The following is an 11,725-nucleotide window of genomic DNA, read 5'->3' as shown; positions in this document are numbered from 1 at the left end:
ACTGGCTTGTCGTACCTAAAGTCCCAATTCTTGAACATTTAAAAATGCCTGCAGTTTTTTTACCCAGAATGGAGGAGGACAGAAGTTGCAGTGTGATCCTTAGGCTCAACTTAGTTCCAGTTAAGTAAAATTTCCTCCTGTCAGCAGTTCCAGGTCATCATCCAGACCAGAAAGGCTGTGGTTGGCTCAGTTTTAGTGGAGTTGACTCACAATGTTCTCTGCCACCAGGGAACTAAGAAAGTGGTATTGAGTACATGGGAGGGCTCTTTTTAATTTTATATTTAATCTTGTTAGCTTATGGTGAAGGGCAGCAGCAGGAACCTCAGTTCTTTTTTTTTTTTCTTTAAATATTTATGTATACAAGAACTGGGGTACAGGCTAGAAGTATGTGTGTGGCAGATGAGGCGGTGAGAGGATTCACTAGAGACAGAGCAGAGAACAGAACAGGTTGATTGACTGAAATACACTGCTGAGGGGAGCAGTGGGCGAGACAGGAGGTCTGCTCACCATGTGGGTAGCTCCCTGGCCGGGGATGGAACTCGTCCTGCAGTGGCTGTGGATCGCTTCATAGTGCTGCGTCTTAACCCCTTTTGCCACCAGGGAGGCCCTGGAACCTCAGTTTTTCAAAGTAGGGAAATTGAGATATTAGTTAATTCATTAAATACCTGATCAGCACTATTTCTTTTCCTGGCATGAATAAGGGACTTGCACACCTATGACAGATATAAGTGAATGGGGTGAGGGCAGGATCCCATTAGCCTCCTAGCTTTAACTTGGTGCCTTTTGCATCCTCATGACACTAAAAAAAAAAAAAAAAAAAAAATCACCAAATATTTGCCTGGGCATCTGAGAATAATCCTTTTCTGCCAGAGGCATTCATGCATTTATTCCACAGTTGCTGAACACTAGGTGCTTGTGGGCCACGTGCTGGATCATGCTGGAGATGCAAAGGTAAGGAATGACCCTGTAGTGGTGCATTGAGGGCCTATCCTCAGTGGGCAGTTCAATGTTTCTCAGTTTTTCTCTTTAATGCTATAAGATATGTACTCACCAAGATTATGGCTCACCAAGATTATATTATATAATAGGCTGGATTTACTGATTTAATCCCATCCTTTGGTTGGGGAGGAAATGAAAAAGAAATAATAATTACAGAATGATGTGTTACATGCAGTCTATAATAGAAATACACATATGGTAAGGTGGAAAACACTGAAGGTTAGACTGGGACTGGGGAGGTAGTCCGAAAGTGTCCCAGAATGGTGGCACTTGAGTCTAGTTTTTTTTTTTTTTTTTAAGATTTATTTATTTATTTATACAAGCACTGAGTACAGTCAGAAGTACGGGAGAATGAGAGAATTCACCAGAGCCAGAGCCAGGAGCAGAACAGCCAGAAGGACCGAGGCACACTTCTGAGGGGAGCAGCGGGTGCAGCAGGAGAGGTCTGCGCACCATGTGGGACCCTTGCTGGTCGCCAGGGATCAAACCGGTGCTCACAGCCCAGCGCTCAACCGCTGCGCCACCGGGGAGGCCCCTTGAGTCCAGTTTTGAAAAACAAGCTGGAATCAGGCAAAGAAGAATTAGAGAACAGAATGTGAGAGATCTGCAACATTAAGATATACTCCAGGGATTGCAAGTAGTGTTTGAAGACAAGAGCAGCATCAGGTATATGTGGAGAGAGACAAAGAGTGAGGTGGTGGAGGGCCTGTGTTTTGGGCTGAGGAAGGAGGCTGAACATTATGCTAAGTTAAATTCTATGGGGAGGGATTTGGAAATCATATCACAGAAGGAGCAGTTGGGGAAATGGGACGGTTTAAGTTGAATGAAAGTCTTAGGAAAGACAAGTCTCCTGATTTTAGACATGTATAGAGGTGTTTTTTTTTTTTTATTGCGTTATTTTTGAATTAGAAGGAATCCATCTTTCTCCTGATGTGGGGAACTATACAGGATGAGCAGGTTGGGAGTAGGTTAGGAGAACTCCACCAGCCTCTTTGCCCAAATTTTTCAATATTGTGGGATCGCCTTTCCTCCTATCCCACTCTGGCCTTGGAGTTCACTTGTCAGCCCTGATGTTCCTCTGGGGAAGGTGGAAGGAGAGAATGTGGAAATGGCTCTAATTGCGGAATTATGGGTTGAGAGAGCTGAGAGAACATGACTAAGAGTGCCATGAAAGGGAGGGGTTCCTATTTGTGGTTAGAGGTGTGGTTGGGGCTAGGAATGAATCAAGAGGTAACATTCTCTTTTTCCATCTGTATGTTTTCTTAGACTCTTTTGTCCTTTGTCTCCCTTTCACTCTCCTATGTCAGTGGCTGAGTTGCTCTTTGAGGAACAAGCCAAAGTGTTATTTATTATAATGGGTGTGAGTCTTTTTGGAGTGCTTCTGATAAGCAAGGTATTCTTTTCTGGAAGTTTTGGCTAAGATGTCTAGAAGTATGAATACATGAAAGAAGTAAAAGATTTTCCCCCTTGCTTCCTGGCAAAGTAGACCACCCCCCACACCACCAGCCCAGACAAAAAGTCCAGAAGGCTAGAAAGGCTAGGAGTGCTCAAGTCATTTATTTAACTCCCTCTGGCTCCGTGGGTCTCAAATAGACATTTTTGTCCTCCAGGGGATATTAGACAAGTGTGTGGAGTGCTACTGTAATCTAGAGGACAGGATATTGCTAAACATCCTATTATGGAGAAGATAGTCCCTCTTCCCAAGAAAGAATTATCAAGACTCGAGGTTGAGAAATAACTGATAAGTGATTATGTTTATAAGGATGGAGGGGGAGGGGACTTCAGCATTTGTCCTTGAGACATCAGGTGACTAGAGATTAAAAACCAACTTTAGGGCCTCCCTGGTGGTGCAAGGGGTTAAGACATACCTATGAAGCTATTCACAGCCACTGCAGCATGAGTTCGATCCCCAGCCAGGGAGCTACCCACATGGTGCAGCAGAACTCTCCTGACTTGCCTGCTGTTCCCTTCAGCAGTGTATTTCAGTCAATCTGCCTGTTCTGCTCCCTGCTCTGTCTCTGGTGAATGCTCTCACCCCTCACACCTCTGCCCTGTACCCCAGATCTTATATGCATAAATAAATAAATCTTTAAAAAAAAAAAAACTTCAATTTGTAAGTCTCCTGAAGTCTAATTACACAGGTGTCATGATTGTTCCAATTTTGGACACTTGCCCATTACTGGACTCTATCTGTGCATTCATTTCCAGGGGAAGGAAGAAGAAAAATCAACCCTTTGATCATGTTTCTAGTTGGGTGAGGGAGGGTGAAAATTTGAGCCTAAAACCCGAAGTTTAATATTCTAAACACATGCTTCATTTTAGCAGTTCAATATAAAATGGGACAATGACAGAATAATAAATGCTAACTCATACTTGAACTTAAGGTTGGAGTCTGATTGAAAATGTAGGAATTGGGCCTCCCTGGTGGCGTAGGCGATTGAGCACTGCACTGTGAAGCTGTCTGCAGCCTCTCCAGTGTGGGTTTGATCCCAGCCGGCAGGCCAGCAAGCGGGAATCCCACATGGCGCGGCAGACCTCTCCTGTCTTGCCCACTGCTCCTCTCAGCAGTGTATTTCGTCAGTCTGCCTGTTCTGTTCCCTGCTCTGTCTCTGGTGAATCCTCTCGCCTGCAGGCACATCTGGCCTGTACCCCGGTTCTTGTATAAATAAATAAATCTTAAAAAAAAAAAAGAGGGCCTCCCTGGTGGTGCAGGCGGTTGAGTGCGCACTATGAAGCTGTCCGCAGCCTCTGCAGCGTGGGTTCAATCCCTGTCAGGCGGTGAGAATCCCACGTGGTAAGCAGATGTCTCCTGTCTCGCCCGCTGCTCCCCTCAGCAGTGTATTTCGTCAGTCTGCCTGTTCTGTTCCCCGCTCTGTCTCCGGTGAATCCTCTCATCCTCCTGTGCATCTGACCTAAACCCCGGTTCTTGTTTAAAAATAAATCAATCTTTTAAAAAAAAGAAAATATAGGAATTAAAGTATCAGATTTGTAAAAAATATGGGTGGAAGTCAACACAAACTCAGGAACAACTTTAAATAAAGATCAGGTAAAGAGCTACTTAAATAGGGCCTCCCCTGCTGGCTCAGCGGTTGAGCGCTGGGCTGCGAGGCTGCCCGCAGCCTCTGCAGCGCCGGTTCGTTCCCCAGCCGCCGGTGAGGGTCCCACAAAAAAAAAAAAAAAAAAAAAAAAAAAGAGCTACTTCAATGTATTCAAATAGTGGGTTGGAGCCAAGCCCACACATTTTTAAACAGTTAATAATGATAATCAGGATGGTGTCAGTAATGATCAGGATCAGGTGTTAAGTACTTAGATAATTCCATCATATCATTTTAATGTGGAGAAAACAGGCTGAGGGAAGTTTAGTTACTTGAATCTCAGTTATCTATGGTTGTGTACAAACTACTCCAGAACTTAGTGAACAGGTCAAGTATGGAAGATAGTTCTACTGTATTCTTCATGGATAATTTAGAGTTTTAAGCAGTTGAGTTGCTGACTACTTTTAAAGGTAACAGAGCTCAGAAAGCACCAATATGACCAACACCAATATGCTGGGGCAGCCCAGCAGAAAGGAGTTATCAGTGAAGCGTTCAAGCCAAGGCCCAGGGACTGTTAGGCCCATTAAAGACAGGAGTCTTGTTATGGGTAGAAAGCTGCATGTAAAGCTCTCTGTTTAGTGCAGGGCATAGAGGGCAAGACCTAGGACAATGCATGGCACATAGTGGAAACTTAATTTTTGAATTAGCTAGTTGTGTTCCCTTTCAACTCTTGAGAATCTAAGGATCTATATTATTTTAGGAGGTAACAGTTCATAAGTAAATATTCAATTGTGCAATTAAGTTATATAACCTGGAGTTATATATTACCTCATGAAAATTCTATAACACCAAAAGCATTACCACAAACAGAATTTCTGTATCATCTAATTACAGGACAGTGTTTACACATATATGAATATCATCTGCTGAAATTGTGTAACACAGGGGCTCTTATTATTAAATATTAGGTAATTTTAATAAAAAATTGCCATCTCTAGCAAGGATAGAAAACACACAATAACAGAGTATCCTTTTCTCCCGAGTTATCTCAACATGCTTTTATGGTCACAGTAATAATCCTAAACTTTTCCTTTCAAATCCCATCAGGTCAGTTATTCTAGTTGCCAACTGGTATCCTTTTCTCTCCCTCCCACCTTCCCTTCATTTCTCCCTAACACAAACTCACTTTTTTTTTTTTTTTTAGAAATCTTTTTTTTTTTTTTAAATAGAGGCATGTTTGTTTATTTATTTATTTGTTTGTTTGTTTGTTTTGTTTATACATGCACTGGGTACAGTCAGAAGCGCGGGAGGGTGAGAGAATTCACCAGAGCCAGAGCGGGGAGCAGAGCAGGCAGAAGGACCGCAGAGCAGGCAGAAGGACCGAAGGACACTGCTGAGGGGAGCAGCGGGCGGCAGGAGAGGTCTGTGCGCCATGTGGGATCCTCCTCCGGTGGCTGGGGAGCAGCCGGGGATCGAACCGGCGCCGCAGAGGCTGCGGGCAGCTTCGCAACCCAGCGCTCAACCGCTGCGCCACCGGGGAGGCCCCACAAACTCACTTTTATTAGGAATGGTAATATGCCCAGCTAATAGACATAATTTCCAGCCTCCCTTACATCTAGAAACAGTTATGTAACATGGTTCTGACAAATGATATGTAAACTGAAAATTTCTGGAAATGCTTTGCCTCCCCAGTAGAGTCCCCACACCCTTCTAGCTGCCGTTTTTCTCCCTACCTGGCATATAGGCATAAGGTGAAAGTATAGCAGACATTTTGTGACTGTAGGTAATCATAAGAATAAAAGGTGTAGGCTAGGGAACTTGGGAATGAAAAATTAAAAGAAGTCTGGGTCCCTGATAGCATGAAATCAGCCTTGAAGAGCCATATTTATTCAAGTGCCTACTTGTTAAATGGGAAAAGTTAATCTCCTATTTGATTAAACTTGTTGAGTTTAATCTGTTACTTGTGGCTGTATTTAATTCTAACAAATATATCCTCCTTTGAAAACTAATTCTCAAATTTGTATCTCTAGGTTTGTGTGTTCCAAATATGACTTTTTTAAAAGAATTATTTATTTATGCATACAAGAGCTGGGGTGTAGGCCAGAGGTGCTGGGTGGGGGTGTGTGTGTGAGAGGATTCACCAGAGACAGAGTGGGGAGCAGAACAGGCAGATCTACTGAAATACACTGCTGAGGGGAGCAGTGTGGGAGACAGGAGAGGTCTGCTGCAGCATGTGGGTCAGTTCCCTGGCTGGGGATGGAACTAATGCTGCAGTGGTTGTGGATTACTTGTTGGTTCTGAGACTTAACCCCTTGAGCCTCCAGGGAGGCCTCTCTAATTATGACTATAAATTTAAGTTTTGTGTGTTCTTAGAGTCGTTATAATTTTTTCAGTGATAATTAAAGAAATTAATATAAACATTCTGAATCACTTGGATGACCTCATAACTAAGTGCTGTTTTGTGATTTTGATTGTTGTTACCATTAAATGAAAACATTTAGCTTTAATGGTTTATAATTTTTACTTTTATGGTTTTAAAATTTATGGCAGCATTTATTAATAAGGTCAGCAAGTCTGAATGTTAAAATCACTGTTCTTGGACATCTGCTTTATATTCCTATTGAATTGCTTTACCTATTGTATCTGTAAATAGAGATGAAGAACGGGCAATCAATAGCTGCTGAGGGCCTCCCCGGTGGCGCAGCGGTTGAGCGCTGGGTTGCGAAGCTGCCCGCGGCCTCTGCGGTGCCGGTTCGATCCCCGGCTGCTCCCCGGCCACCGGAGGAGGGTCCCACATGGCGCGCAGACCTCTCCTGCCGCCCGCTGCTCCCCTCAGCAGTGTACCTCGGTCCTTCTGCCTGCTCTGCTGCCCGCTCTGGCTCTGGTGAATTCTCTCACCCTCCCGCGCTTCTGACTGTACCCAGTGCATGTATAAACAAAAAACAAACAAACAAACAAATAAATAAATAAACATGCCTCTATAAAAAAAAAAATAGCTGCTGATTAGTTGACTGTAAATCATGTAATGATGTAACTATTGATTTATTAAGTGAAAGTCAGATGTTATAGAATCTTGTATAGACAAAGATTTCATGCTAGTTGGAACAAAGAAAGGTAGTGAGAGACTTGAGTCATCATCACAGGGTGTAGATAGAACAGGCGTGCAGAAGCCAAAAGGAGATGTTCTATAGCACTGGGACCATATTCACTGAGGGTATTACTTACCAGAACCTCATCTTGTATATTTCAACTTGCAATAATTTATCAGCAACAATGGTAGTAGCAGTAATTAATAAGGAAGCTTTTATGAAACAGTATTTTTAATTATTTTCAATAATGCATTCTGGAGCAACATATTAAAATATTTTATTTATTAATTTTTAAGATTCATTTATTATACATACAAGATCTGGGGTATAGGCCAGAGATGCGGGTTTGGGGGTGTGTGTGAGAGGAATCACCAGAGACAGAGAGGGGAACAGAACAGGCAGATCTACTAAAATAACACTGCTGAGGGGAGCAGCAGGTGAGACAGGAGAGGTCTGCTGAGGTCTGGGTTAGCTCCCTGGCTGGGGATTGAACTCCTGTTACAGTGGCTACAGATAACTTCATAGTGCTGAGACTTAACCTCCTGCACCACCAGTGAGGCCCCATTTTAAAATATTTTAGAATTCTGAATAAATGTTGAAATAAAATTAATTAAAGTTAAGTTTAATAAATCAAACCAACATTGGGGGTCTTCATGTTACTCATGTTTGAGAATATCACTTTAATTGGTGGAGGGAGCTAAATTCTCTATAGTGGGCTGGGAATCAGTGCTTCGTCCAGTAAAGTTGGGAAAAGAAATATTTTAAGGGCTTCACTTCTAAGAATAGAGTAAAAGATGATTCACACAGGTATTTTCTCAGTAGCTGCCCTGACCTGGAGCAATTCTTCCTAATAAAGCCCCACCTAAAGTTCTCAGCAACTAGCAGCTTAGTAACAGTTCTTTTTTTTTTTTTTTTATTTAAGATTTTAGAGGAAACTAAGTAAAATTCAGAGGTGGCAGCTTGTGTATCTATTAACTGACTTAACTCCTTTTTAAAATTTTTATTACCCTAAAATACCATAAAATTCACTGCTCATTATGGAGGTCAAAGGAGATTATTCTTGGTAGAAACAGCCCACTTTCATGAGTGACGCTTTACCCACAAAATGCTGTTCTTGAGTTGCCTTTAATTGCTTTAGTTCTTCCTAGCCTTACAGAAATTCTTTGAGGTTCTGTTGTTGACTCACTTCTATTTCTCATGTTGTTTCCTCAAATCAAACTGATTATCTTTTCCTTTAGGAAAGGAATCAGGGTAGGCTCTTGAGTCATTCAGTGTGGCCAGACCACCAAAAGGCACAACTCTAGGGGGCACCCTTCATATTAGTCTAGATGAGTATCAATCACATTTGCATATTGTATAACATGATGGCTCTGCTGCCTGGGATGGCATCTGACCCCAAAATCTATTATGTAACTTTGGACAATTACTTAAATTCTTTGGGTAGGTGCATCATCTGTATTTTTATTTTTTTTATTTTTTTTTAAAGATTTATTTATTTATTTATACAAGCACTGGGTACAGTCAGAAGTGCGGGAGGGTGAGAGAATTCACCAGAGCCAGAGCGGGGAGCAGAGCAGGCAGAAGGACCGAAGTACACTGCTGAGGGGAGCAGCGGGCGGCAGGAGAGGTCTGCGTGCCATGTGGGACCCTCCTCTGGTGGCCGGGGAGCAGCTGGGGATCGAACCGGTGCTGCAGAGGCTGCGGGCAGCTTCGCAACCCAGTGCTCAACCGCTGAGCCACCGGGGAGGCCCCATCTGTATTTTTAACCTCAAACATACTTCTCCAATATTTTATTTTATGTCACTGGTTAATGACATGACTTACATGTCACTAAGATAAGAAACCAAGGAATCAGATTGAATTCCCTCTTTCCTCTGATCCTGAATGCAATTAGCCCTAATGCCTGTAGAAATATCCTTTCTTTCTATCCTGCTTCTAATGTCATATTATAGTTCTGAGATTTCTCTTGTTTGGTTATTGCAGTGGCTTCCCAATTGGTCTCTTTACTTCATGTCTGCTAGTCATTACAGCTGCCAGAATCATCTTCCTAAAATAGTTCAAATAAGTTAATGCTAATCTCAAAAATCTTCAGTATATTACAATATTAAATAAGCATTTCTCCTAGACCAGTTCTGTGCTAGATTCTAGTACTAAAGGGAAACTAAAATGGGAAAAATCCTCTCCATTCATTACAAAACAATGGGATCTGTGTAAAAATACAACTAGGGGTACATACCAAATCCTGTAGAAGGGTAAAGAAGAAAGCTCCCTTGCCCCCATTTCTTAAATCTTAAATGTTCTCTGGGGAGACGCCTGTCACTTAGACAAGTGTTTAAGAGTATTCAACAGATTTCTTCTCTCTTTAGAACTCTGTCCAATATTTAATTTTTTATATTTCCATAGGGGTAGGTTGTAAACATTTCCCTGGGCCAGGATAACCCTTTTGGTTCCTTTTTTTTTTTTTTAAGATTTATTTTTATTTAGTTATGCATAGAAGAACTGGGGTGTAGGCTAGATGGGTGTGTGTATGTGTGTGAGAGAGAGTGAGAGAGAGAGAGAGAGAGAGAGAGAGAGAGAGAGAGAGAGAGAGAGAGAGAAAGAGAGGATTCACCAGAGACAGAGTGGGGAGCAGAACAGGCAGATCTACTGAAATACCCCACCAAGGCGAGCAGCTGGGGAAACAGAGAAGGCCTGCTATGCCATGTGGGTTAGCTCCCTAGCTGGGGATAGAACTCAGGCCTCAGAGTTGATAGCATGATAGCACAGCACAAGACTTAACCCCAACGCCACCACAGAGGCCCCCTCCTGGTTCTTATATGAGACAAATAAATCCAAGTGCCCAAAGCATGGCCTGGCACATGGTAGATAAAATACATGGTAATTTTTTTCTGGCTGAAGTAGATCTGTGTATTGTTGATTTAATCTGCCCCTAGCAATAACCATCCAATATTAAACTCAAAACTTCTACCTCTCCTCTGCCTCTTCAAGAAGGAAGTAATTGTTCAGTCTCAAGCAGAGAAGGAAAAAACAAAAAAAATCACTGTTGTTGCAAGGTAGGATGATAAATACTAAAAAATTTTCTGATGTTCACTCAGCATGACATAGCACTTCTCTATTTCTGCCTATAAGGGCTAAGGGAGTTAGTAGGATAATGTGGGTAGTGGAGACAGGAAAAGGAACATTAATACTGTATTAAATAGCATTTCATAAATGTTTGTGTGGGGTGCTCTGTTTTAACTTGAAGACATGGAGATGGATATGACTCAAGCTGTCCCTACATAAAGTCAGTCTAGCAAGGAGGAGCAGACATTTAAATAAGCACACTAGCTTGAAAGTTTTTTTTTGCTGTTGTTATTGTTTTACATGCTATTGTTTGAGGGCATGGTCTTTTCTAAGGTTGGGTGAGAGAATAGTTTCAGAGGCAGTAATGCTTCAGTGTCCTTAAAGATCTTTTTCTCTAGGCCAACTAGGTGGGAACAACCTTCCATGTTTGAACAAAAAAGCCTGAGGTTGAACAGCTGTCCAGGGCTCTGGGTGTTAAATTCGAGGAACAAGGAAGAATTATATAGTTAAAATAAAAACTAACATTTTAAAAGTATAAGAACCAGGTACAATGTTAAATTCTGCAAAGAGGTCTCAACAAAGAATTAGCAGTATTCCCAGTTTAAGGTGAGAAGCCAATGGGACTAATATTTATTCTTGCCTAAAGCCTACGCAAAAATCACAGTAAGGCATTTTCTCAGGAAATGGACTACAGAGCCCCAGTTTTTTAGTAATAAATCAGAGGAGTGGCCTGATCAGATTTCAAAGTCCCTCTAGCCCCAGTGGCAGGGATGGAGGGAGAAGGAAAACAGCAGTCCTGTAATCGACAGAACACTGAAGGAAGACCTCTAAGCGGCGAGGGTTACTGAGGATCTTTAGGGCAGAGGCCGCGGGCACCTGGGGAAATCTGAGCGCGCCCCGGCCAGGCGGCTCTCAGGCCTGCTGCGGTTAGACGTGGTCCTCGGCGGTGAGCAGCGAACATCCTCACGGTCTGGGGCCTAGAGGCCCCGCACTCGGGGTCGCCTCGCAGAGATCAAAGTTTAATCGAAGCTTTAGGTTTGGCTTAGGGTCAGGAGGACGCCTCACTCGCCGGCCCCAACGGACCGCGACGGGGAGGCGCACGTCCCGCCCCCGAGGAGGGAAAGCGCTGAGTCATTCGGTGGGGCGCGCCGGCTCCGGGCGGGGCTCGAGCCAGGCCCCCTCCTCTCTCCTCACGCGCCCCAGGCCCTCTGACTCTCGCGAGAGCGCTCGACGCTATAAAAGCGGCGCCTCGCGCGGGCTTCGCGCTTCCTCCCGACTCCTCGCGGTGGTGTCTGTGCTGCGGCTGGTGAGTGTCTGGGCAGCGCGGCCTCGGCGGAGTGAAGTAGCCTACAACTCCCTGGTCCCCTGCGCTCGGCGCCCGCCCGTCTCAACGAGGGGTGCTGTGACGGGAGAGACGGCCAGGCAAGGCCTGGCGCCCGAGAGTGGTCAGGCGGCCCCCTGTGGGGGCCGAGACTTGCTGAATCCCGAGGTTGCCGTCGACTCGAGTTTCCATTTCCCGCCCTCAGCCCGAGCCGTGGT

The sequence above is a fragment of the Talpa europaea genome, assembly GCF_964194135.1.
Source record: "Talpa europaea genome assembly, chromosome: 9".
Taxonomy (NCBI): domain Eukaryota; kingdom Metazoa; phylum Chordata; class Mammalia; order Eulipotyphla; family Talpidae; genus Talpa; species Talpa europaea.
Note: the sequence above shows the minus strand (reverse complement) of the source record.